The following is an 11,586-nucleotide window of genomic DNA, read 5'->3' on the forward strand; positions in this document are numbered from 1 at the left end:
TCACAAACCGCTCTGCTAGAACACAGAGCTAAGGAATGAATAACTGGAATACGATTCAGATAGTAAGCATATGAGTGTGCACGTTCAAGTGTGTGTCCTTCCCTTGTGGGGAGGTGATGTTTATATAGAGTGTACCTTCGAATCTTCTTCGTTGGATGTATTTGAGCCTTCTTCGGATAATCGTTGGATCTCAACAGATAGATCCATTGAGTGATAGACTTCTACTAGTAGAGGACTCCTAGGATAACCCGATCGTTATCTGATGGTTATCCTTTTGAAAGAGATAAGTGACAGTCCGAAATCTGGCTGCAGTTATTCGGTTAATTAACCTCCTCCATAAGTATTGGATTAGGGAGTGCTTGTGGTTGATTTAGTTTTCTTCCTCAGCAAGCTATCTTCTGAACCCGGCTCGCTCGAAAGCAAGTCGATTCCCTTCGTCTCGACCGGAGTCAAGGGTCGAACCATGAATGAACCAAGTCCAATCATATTTTCTCCGTATCACCTAGTATTACTAATAACCACATCACAACCATTTTAAAAGGAAACAAAGTGATACAGACTTATATAAAAACCATACAAATGTTGAAAAAGAAAAAAAAATTTGAAAAATGCTATGCTTAATAGTCCTTTATGGGCAACCTGAAACCTAATTTAGAGAAGAGAAACATGATATTCAATAGTTTATTTTTGGGCCAAAATCCTCAATAGAAACATTTTTTTTGGATGAATAATTTAGTAAAAAGAAAAGGGCCCAACCGGGTTCGAACCGGTGACCTCTTGATCTGCAGTCAAATGCTCTACCACTGAGCTATGGACCCTCTGTTGAAAACAGTATTTTATTTAGAATAAAATAATAATTTATGAAAGTTTCAACTGTAGGTATTTTTTTTAATGCTTAACAAAATTGAAAAATGTTTGATGCACATTTGGGGCATAGATAGGGTCGGATCTTCAACCATTGACGAGAAGAGAGACAAATGTGTTCCTATAGTATTTAATGGTTGAAAGACATAATCACACATCGAACATTGCAGTGCATAAAAATTAATTCCTAAATAATTAAATTTCTACACCGTTAGCGATTTTTTTTCCAACTTTTTTTTCTATACTATATGTAGTAAAAAAATAAAAAAAAAGAAAAAGATAAAAGGGGAGACTTGTTGAAAACTTGATGTGCATTTGAGACACATGCTCAAATATCAATATCAAATGACAATACAAGCAAAGAATAAAGCATGTATGCAAAGGAAGTATCTGGAGGGGAATGTATTTTGGCTGTGCCTCTGTTGGCAAGATTTTCTTAATAGCACATAAACATTAACGAGACTTTGATTGATTGTGGTGGTTAAATGTTATAGGAGAGGATCTAGATTCTATATGACAACACCTACGAAAAGAACTATGAACATGATCTTTGACACAATTATTGCGAAAGACAAGTTACGTAGTTCCATCTTATATGCATCTAATCAAGTACTTGGAGGAGTAGCCATGAATCTAAAAAATTATAATGACTACTCTTATATGATCCATAATTATGCTAGTAACAATTTAACCATCAGAGTAAGGGTTCAGAAGGTTTGTTTAGTTTTTGCCTCATCTTATTCTATACCTCAGTCAGGAAGATGGTCAACACCTTGTTAGGGGTAGGACCACGATATCCAAGACCTGCCTTTGCAATAGTGTCAACCATATTAATGTAATAAAGACCCTGTGCTGTATGTGCTAGAACCAAATTGTAGTACATCCACTTCGACATTGCCTTCTTCACTTTTTTCGCCATCCCTTTCCATACACCTGTGATCTTAGGCTGCTTGGCCCCCTTATTTATGAAAATATCAGGATCCTGCTCTAGGATAGGATTCGACCTCTGTGGATAGTCACGTGGACGTAGTCCCCGTACATCAGCCATAGAAGTGACCTTCTAACTCTGTGATCGGTCGAGCAAACCACGTATACCACCCTTGTCCCTAGATCCAGATGCTCCAGCCCCTACAGGCCTAGAGGTATCAGCTCCTGTAAATCTAGCTATGGCCCTCTCCTCCTCTTGGTACTGCATCGCCCTACTCTTAGCCATCGCCCGTCTAACGTCCCTCTCCTCCTGCTCTCTGAAATCAATGGGATCAACCTCCTAATCAGAATCTGAATCAACTCTGTAAGATGATGGTGCCTACACTGCTTCATCTAATGCATCATTTACCCTTCTCCACTCCTGTTTCTTCTTCCCCTTGTATTTCTCCACCTCTCTAACTGCCTTCACGATATCCATATTCGCCTCAGTGCGGGTGGCTGCATCCTTTGAACTACCAGTGATATGAGCTTTAAACCTACTTATGCCACCTAAGTTCAACTCCTTACCACAGAGTTGCATTTTGTTTTACTTTTGTTGCCATCAATTGCAACAAAATACTGCCATGCAGGATCAGCCCTCCCCCTCCCTGCAGGCCCTGCTCCTTGTGTCTATCCCTGTCCTTGGCCCTGTGAACTTGCTCTTCTCCCACTGCTAGACATGATAACTGTTGCAACAAAAATGACTTCATAAACAATTAAACAATACTAATATAATAATTTAAACAATATTTAAATTTTTTTTCAACAAAAGAAAAGGCTACCATATCAAAACCGACAATGAAACCTCATGAGAAGCGCTTGAAAATAATTATATAGGTATTCCATAATTTTCTCTAATTTTCAAACTCATTTCCCTGATTTATTCCTAATTTTTTCTCTTTTTTCATAATTATTTATATTTTATATTCATATTTTAGTAAATTTCAAAAAACCAAATAGTTATTTATTGGGTCGAAAAATATTCCGACTCTATGAGTCTGTAGATCGTCGACCCATGGAGATCCACATATATTTTTTCAATCACGATACAACACATATATCATGCAAAAAACAAGCATTTAAAATGTTGAAAAATACAATTTTTACGCCCAAAAATAAATAATGAAATTACTAAGCGAAAAATAATTCCAACTCCGTGAGTTCGTAGATTGGCCTATTGTATTCAACATATATTAATTTCATACCCATCCAACAACATTATGGCATGCATTTAAAAAAAAAAAAAAAAAGTTTAGAGAAGAACAATTTACCTCTCAGATGAAAAACACCTAGATCTGTGTAAAATCTCTTTGATTGTCGCGAATAATTCCATACCAGTCAAGAATGAAGTGAGAACTATGGTTTTATGTCAAAGATCGGCCGAAAATATGGCCAAAACACCTAGAACTAGGAGAGAAAAGTTGTGGATGGTTTGGTTGAGGAGAGAGAAAATCAGAATAATTAATGAGATAATTCCTAAAAAATTCCAGCAATCCCCCCATTTTATCGCCGAAATTCGCAATCTCGCGAATTTTTCGGTAATTATTGCCGAACTGGCGATTTCTCGCCAATTTGGTGAGAAATCAGCGAGATATCGCCGAGAAATCGGTGATATCCCACTGATATCGTTTCGTCCCCTGGTTTTGGTTAGCCAGGGGGTGAAATCACTGAATTTCGGTGGTATTTCGTTGAAATTCGGCGAAAAAAAGTTCCATGATTAGAACACAAGCTCTCAATGGGCATGTGCTGTACTAGACGGATTTTACTTCAAGTTCTGCTGGAATGTGAATTCTAGACTTCTTCACCCCCTTGTATTAATTATTCTAAGCCAATATATTGATTTGTAGAAGTTACATGCTCTCCTCATATCTATCTATGGTCACTGATGCGTCCAAAATCTGCTCAGCCCTTAGATCTCCTACGTATGATCTGCAAAAACAAACATCAGATGTGGCCCGACCGCTGGGATCAAGTGTCCACCTCAGAAGGCTAAGTCAGTTGATGAACTTAATCATAAACGGCTCTGCTTGATCACAGAGCTAAGGAATGAATAACGAGAATACGATTCAGATTATATGTGTCCTTCTACCTTGTGGGTAGGTGATGTCTTATATAGAGTGTACCTTCGAATCTCCTTCATTGGATGTATTTGAGCCTTCTTCGGATAGCCGTTAGATCTTAACGGATAGATCCGTTGAGTGATAGATCCGTATTAGGTTTGGCTAATAGATAACTCCTTTGTTGATACAACTGTTATATGGTAGTTATCCATATAATAGCGATAAGCATCCGCCGCAAGTGTCACATCCACCCAGCCGGTACCCTATCTGGCATATCCGAGTGTGTGATCCACAGTCCACAAGATCCAGTAGTTAGAGAAATCAACCTCCCACATTCACAACAATATAATCAAGAATAGGACTAAATCAATGTTAACAATATTATTCAAATGAATCAAGGTAAAGTAACGAGATATTCATCAGAGTGCGGAAAAGATACCAATAGATATATAAATCAAAAGTAGAGTGAGGTGGAATCTCACTCCACGAGTCCAGCTGAATGTAGTTCGAAAATCAAATGGGATTACAACTGATTCTAAAGACAAGAAAGAAAGATATAATCTAAACTAGAGTCTTTTCTACTTTATAAAGGATGTCCTCATATGTCACATCCTCCCAGCCGGTACCCTATCTGGCATACCCGAGAGTGTGATCCACAGCCCGAAGATCAGGTATCGAGTAATCAACCTCCCACATAAACAATAACATAATCATGAACAATCATAATAAAAGTGCGGAAGATAAACCATAGATCCAATAAGGAAAGAATGAATCATATATAAATCAGAGTGCTAGATATAATCAGAGTGTCAAAACAGATAAGTAAAGTGAGGCAAAATCCCACTCTACAACCAGCGGAAAAGTAGCTCCAAAAGAGAGTAAACTAGACAAAATCTAATCCCAGTAGCAAGTACAATGGGTAACTAAATTGTTCTCCACTTTATAGACAACATCCTTATAAGTATAAATCTCATAAATGGCACAAGGACGCTTCCACTCAATGGTCGGACTAAGCATCGTACGGAGCATAACCATTCGCGGGATCTTCAGTGTAATTGTGGTAACCGCAATCACCTTCCTGGAGATATGCCTCTTCGCCTTGCGCTTCTTCATAGGGACCGTCATAATATTCAGTACCTGCAGAATAGTCTAACAAACATTGTACAATAAAGGAATGAGTTTCAAAGAAACTCAATAAGGCAGTTAAATCCATAATAACATAAATGGCAGGATTTCAGAACAAACATAAATGCAATATGATATGAGACAAGCAATGAATGAATGAATCTAACTCTATGTATGCTGGTCTCTATTGGCAGACATGCTTTAAGTCATAGCACCGTACTTCTTTAGGAAGGTATCAATCACTCATCATCAGTTGGTAATGGGTCCGGCATCCCTCGGGACATTCCATGGCTGGGGGTTAAGTCACCACTCTCTCACATAACCATTGGTCTAAGTACCGGCGCATGTCAGGGTAAAACCTAGCCAAATGCAAGTCTTCTACTTAGTTACATCAAGTCAGATCTAGATACATCCATTCCTCGTCCCTGACGATCCTTTCCGGTATCCTTCACACTAGAGTCCTCATAGTCCCTAACTACGGACTCATCAACCCTATTGATCATCCACATATGGTAAACGGGAAGCTCTCACGTCCTCTCACGGGTTGGTTACCGGTCTTAAGCGCCCGTGAGCCCAAGTCTAACCATATGCAACCCTACCAATAAATGGCCCCCACAATGTGATTCCTGTCCTCTCACGGGTTGGTTACCGGTCTTGAGCGCCCATGAATCCCCATTGCTACCACAGTCGTTCGGTCTCAATACCCCTCCGATTAGGGTCTCGACATAACAGACATCCTAGCCAAACACTACTAGACAATCCTAGATATGTCATCCAACAGTTTAGGAAGGTGTCCATAGGGCATCTCCGGAAACATCCCATAATATTCCCGTAGTAGTCCAAGGACGAAGTGTCAAAAGGACACCTCTCCTTTCCAAACCATACTTAAGCATACACATGCATCAATTCAGATCATCACATATATGGTAACTTCATATATGGAAAGAAATCAATAATTACAATCACTTTGTATATAATTGGTAAGTAAATCATACATGAATCAATTTAAGCAATGCTACTGTAATCAAGGTTATGCAACAGTAGTATATCGTTGTAAGAATCTAATTAAGGAAAACATATCAATGATATTCAAATATAGAAACTAGATTCATGCTATCTATGTAATTAAGGAAATAACCATCCTTACCTTTTATAACTCGCAAAGGAATCCTAAGAAATCAAGTAAGATCTTGGCAAACTTGAGAAGAAGGTCCTAAACAAGTGTATACAACATATTAGGAAAGATCCCTAACGGAAAAGATACCAAAACATCCAACACGGACCAATTCGGAGTTCTTTGTACTCATTGGTCTAGTGGATTGGTCGACTGGTCCAGTCGACCAATGCAGACAGTAGCCTAAAAAAAACAGAGTTTTAAGATATGAAATCCGAATTTGGTGGTTCAAAAGGGTACTAATCAAGGGGTAAACTACATCAGTAGTATTCTAACATATAGGGGACCTCAAAACACTAATCAAATCAAGCCATCAAGATCCAAATTAGGAAACAAAAAGTTACCATAATTAGATCAACCATGGATCTTGAAGATTCAAGGTAGAAATCAAAGACAAGAACAATAGGAGGATGGATCATTGCTTCAGGTAAAGGTATCATGAAAAGCATACTTAGATCTTCAAGGAAATAGGCTTAAAAGCATAAATCTAAATAAGGAAACAAAACCTACCATATATGTAACTATCATGATTCATGAAGAACACATAGTATGGTAGAAGAGAACAACTAGAGATTGATAGATCATGGATCATGAAAAGAAAACACAATATTTGACTACTAACATGATCAATATAGAAGATCCAAGGAGATCAGAATTCAAATAAGAAGTTAAACAAAGATTAGATCATGGTTTGATCATGATTCCTTCAAAAGCTTGCAATGATCATGGTTAAGATCATTGTTCTAGCCTTTAATCCTTAGGATGATCATGAGAGACAAGTCCAGAGATGTTTGCAACAGAGAATGCAGCATCTCCTCCACTGTCTCAACTCAAAAAGGAAAGAAAATAAGAGATAGAGGAGAAGAAGAGAGTGTAGACATACCTTTTGATGAAAAAGAAGAGTTTTGACGAAGATCCGTCAAGAAAATCACCAAGGATGCAAGGGAGATGACTTGCAGAGGTCTTTGGTTCTGCTCCAAAGAGTTTGGAGGCAGAAAATACGAAGTAGACTCGAGATTGGACTTAAATAGAGCAAGAAAAACCTAATTGCCAAAGACAAGCACTCATTGGTCGAGTGGATTGTGGTCCAGTCGACCAATCATCGACCAATGCTGACAGCAATACCAAAACAGGGAATTGAAGACCCAGATCAAATCCAATCCTAAAGGGGTTTTGCACACATGTCAAGTGACTTACCTAATAGGTAGAAATGCCTTCAAACCAAGATAGAGAGCACTCCAAGTCCATCAACTAATCCGATCTTCATCAAGATTCAGTTTCCATAAATAGAACTTCATCATCATCTTTCATAGATTCAAAGCCAGACACCAAGTCCTCCACTGGGATGGCCCAAAGCTGACTTCTTACTTTACTTCGGGTCATCGGACCTACAAATAACAAGGTTTTCGGGTCAAGGTTAGGGCTGGGTTTTACATCATAGATATAGACTTCATCGATGATGCTCAAATGCTCCCACTCCACAGTAGGGCTAATCCTGGTAACAAGAGAGACCACTCGAGGGATCCTCACAGTAATCTTCGTAGTCGCCAGCACTTTGCGTATGGTACGCTTCTTCATCTTGCGCTTCATAGCCATCAAAACCTGTAGAATAGTCTAACAAAAGATATTGTACAAAAAGGAATGAGTTTCAAAGAAACTCAGCAAGGCAAGTTATTCCATAATAGCATAAATAACATAGTATCACAAACAAAGCATAAGGTGATATGAGATAGACGATGAATATATGAGTCTAACTCTATGTATGCTGGTCTCTATAGGCAGACATGCTTTAAGTCATAGCACCATACTTCTTTGGGTAGGTCAATCACCCCCCCTCAGCCATCTTGGCTTCTTGGGTTTGCTGGTGGTAGTTGGGTCTTGCATCCTTCCTGGACATTCCTTGGTTAGGGGTTAAGTCACCTCTCTCTCACATCACCGTTTGGTCTAAGTATTGGCGCATGTCAGGGTAAAGCCTAGCGTAATGCAAGTCTTCTACTTGGTCATATCAACTCAGATCCAGATACGTCCATTCCTCGCCCCCAGCGATCCTTTCCGTATCCTTCACACTTGAGTCAGCATAGTCCCAGACTACGGACTCATCAACCCTATAGGTCATCCACATATAGTAAACGGGAAGCTCTCATGTCTTCTCACGGGTTGGTTACCGGTCTTGAACGCCCATGAGCCCAAGTCTATCCATATGCAACTCTACCCATAAATGGCCCCCACAATGTGATTTATGTCCCCTTACGGGTGGTTACCAGTCTTGAGCACCCATAAATCCCCATTGCTACCACAGGTCGTTCGGTCTCAATACCCTTCCGATTCGGGTTTGATATAACAGGGGTATAACCTAGATAAACACTGCTAGACAAGTCCTAGGTATGACAACCAATAATCCGGGAAAGCGTCAAAGGGCAACATTGGAAATATCCCATACTACTCCCAATGAGGTCCAAGGACAGAAATGTCAAAAGGACATTCCGCAATCCCAAATCATACCTAAGCAATCACAATCATAATTCAGTCATATCATCCACGACAAATATCACATCATATGAAAGAGTATAATAAGACAAGATTAAATAAATAAGGAAACATACATGAGTAAGTATTCATACATAATCAAGTACATAAAGTAAATAAGGAAATAAGATCCTAATGTACTTGCAGCATTCATATCATAATAGAAACTAACATAACAATAGCAAATCTAAGTAGTTCCCAAATTAGAAACTAAATCTATGCAAATCTATGTTAATATGGTAACAACTTTCCTTACCTTAAATAGATCCGAGAATATTCCGGACGAACAAGAGGATGAATCCAAAGTTAGCAAATAATCCCTAGAATAGCATCACACAATCATTAGGAAGTAGTCCTAACAGAATAAGCATGATTTGAATCAAATCGGACGAAGAAAACAGATTCTTCTATTGCGGGTTGATTAGGGCCCGCAGAGCATCCGAAGTAAAAGGCATGTCCGGCCTAGCTAAAAACCGACCCACTCCTAATTTAGAACCATTGTAATATCCAGCCCTATTCTAACCTTGACCCTGACCCGGATCCACTGTTGTATTCAGGTCCGAGGACCCGAAGCGGTGGAAGAAGAGATTTATGGACCATTCTGATTGATGATCATGATTCGGAGACCGAGCCCATGGACATTGACAATGATACCCCTTGCTTAAATGCATTGTCGGTGTTTAAGGAAAGTCTGCGCATCGGAGGAGATTAATATGGTTGATGTACCAAATGACCTCCTGTGCACAATCCGAAGGTATTCCCCGAAACTAGACTTCTTGATTGAATTGTGAAAGAAAACCTCACTCAATTTGACCTTGTATAGCCTTTCAAATCCCTACTTGAAGTTGCTGTTCTAAACCTGAGTTTTCTGCTGAAAATATTTTGGTCGATCATTTTGGTCGATACCATCGACCAAAATGTCCCAGTCTGCCAAGTTAATGATTCCATGGAATATTCCTTTTCTATTTAATATGACCTCGAGCCTTGAGCCTTTTGCAATCATTTTTCTCACCTGGGAACGTGGGGAGAGCTTCCCAAAGCAGCTCCTTGGTTAGTGTGAAGGGTATCTCATCAAAGACACTTAGTTTATCATTGATTCTTGTCTTCATCTTTCACACTAAGGTATGACTCTTCATTCCACTCTGTACCCTACCCTTTTCTACTCTTTTCTATTGTCATCTTGTTGATGGGACATTTGGAATGGTACTGCAACCTTGCAACCACCACTCCAAGTGCCTACTCATGCTCAATCCATGATTCCCTTAGCCATTCATTGATGCTAATGCTTAGATCTCATGCCTAGCATATGTATTCCATGATTTACCTATTAACATCATACTATTTGATATCAAACTGAACTATAGAGTGTATTATGTTCATGTTTAACATTGCCATATGATTCCAATCGAATTTCTATTAGTTCCTCTAGCTATTGCATGCTATTCCTCATCAATGCAATCAATTCCAACTCATGCCATGATGTTTATCACTTGAACTTGATAGCTCAAATTGGGGCTTTTTAATTGGACCATTGGATTGGGTTAATTCCTTGATTTATAGTGTCCTACTACTGTTGTTAAGTATGCCTCCAAGTTTTAGATTGATCCAACACACGGAAGACTCATTTCGGACCAAAATCCCCAAAATCCACTATTCTCGCCCGAGGACAATTTTGGTCGATACTTTTGGTCGATACCATCGACCAAGACCATCGACCAAAGTTGTTGCTGACAACAACCTTGGTCAGTTTTGACTCAAATGACATCCGATCTTCCCGACTTCTTTTCTAACTTTTTATTGATGTTTGTTTAGGGCCTTAACAATTCTATTGGACTATTCTTGGTATTCTCAATTCATCATCAACTCATCCAAGGTAAGGATGGTTATATCCATAAACATATAAGTCATCAAATATTGAACTGTGCTTTATTTAAAGAATAAGATCCCTAAATTTCCTTTCAATCATTATGAGACTGTTACACATGTGTTAGAAAAGTAGCATTTAAATCTTTATACTTTGTTGGGTTACTTTATCATTTTGATTTGCTTATGATTATAATGATTCGTTTCAATATCATGATTTGATTACTATTGTGAATATGCATTGGATGCATGAGAAATGATGAGATTTGATGTGTGATTGCTTACGTATGACTTGGGATTTGGGGGTGTCCAACTGACACTTCTGTCTTTGGGCATCGGAGGGAATAGTATGGGATGTTCTCCGATGGTGCCTATCGACACTTTCCCGAGTTATCGGATGACATACATAGGATTGTCTAGTTGTGTGGCTAGGTTCATCCTTGTCGTGTTAGACCCGAATCGGAAGGGCATTGAGACCGAACAACCCGTGGTAGAGTATGGTTGGATGGGTGCTCTAGGCCGGTAGCCAATCCGATAGGGGACATAAACCATGCAACGGATACCTGAAAGGTGCCATTTATTGGTAGAGTTGCATATGGATAGACTTTGGCTCACGGGCGCTCAAGACCGGTAACCAATCCGTGAGAGGACGTGAGAGCTTCCCGTTTACTATATGTGGATGACCAATAGGGTTGATGAGTCCGAAATCCGGGATTTCGCTGACTCTAGTGTGAAGGATACCGAAAGGATCGCCGGGGGTGAGGAATGGACGTATCTGAATCGACTTGACCGACTGAGTAGATGACTTGCATTGGGCTAGGCTTTACTGTGACATGCGCCAATACTTGACTAAATGGTGATGTGAGAGAGCGGTGACTGATCTCCGTACCACGGCTTTTTGATGACTTTACCGATCTTCCCCGAGCATTCCCAAGATATGGAAATGAGAGAGTGACTGACGACCAGAGAAGTACGGTGCTATGACTTAAAGCATGTCTACCTTAGAGA

The 11,586-nt window shown here is 39.4% G+C and overlaps 1 non-coding gene across 1 annotated transcript; it reads right to left on the minus strand.

Moving 5' to 3' along the window:
- Positions 1-746: 746 nt before the first annotated feature.
- Positions 747-818, minus strand: TRNAC-GCA (transfer RNA cysteine (anticodon GCA)). The gene has a single exon. It is a non-coding gene; the product is annotated as a tRNA-Cys (tRNA).
- Between the last annotated feature and the right edge of the window lie 10,768 nt (positions 819-11,586).

The sequence above is a fragment of the Hakea prostrata genome, chromosome 7, assembly GCF_041222555.1.
Source record: "Hakea prostrata isolate BN-2017 chromosome 7, UWA_Hpros_2, whole genome shotgun sequence".
In the NCBI taxonomy this organism is placed as follows: Eukaryota; Viridiplantae; Streptophyta; class Magnoliopsida; order Proteales; family Proteaceae; genus Hakea; species Hakea prostrata.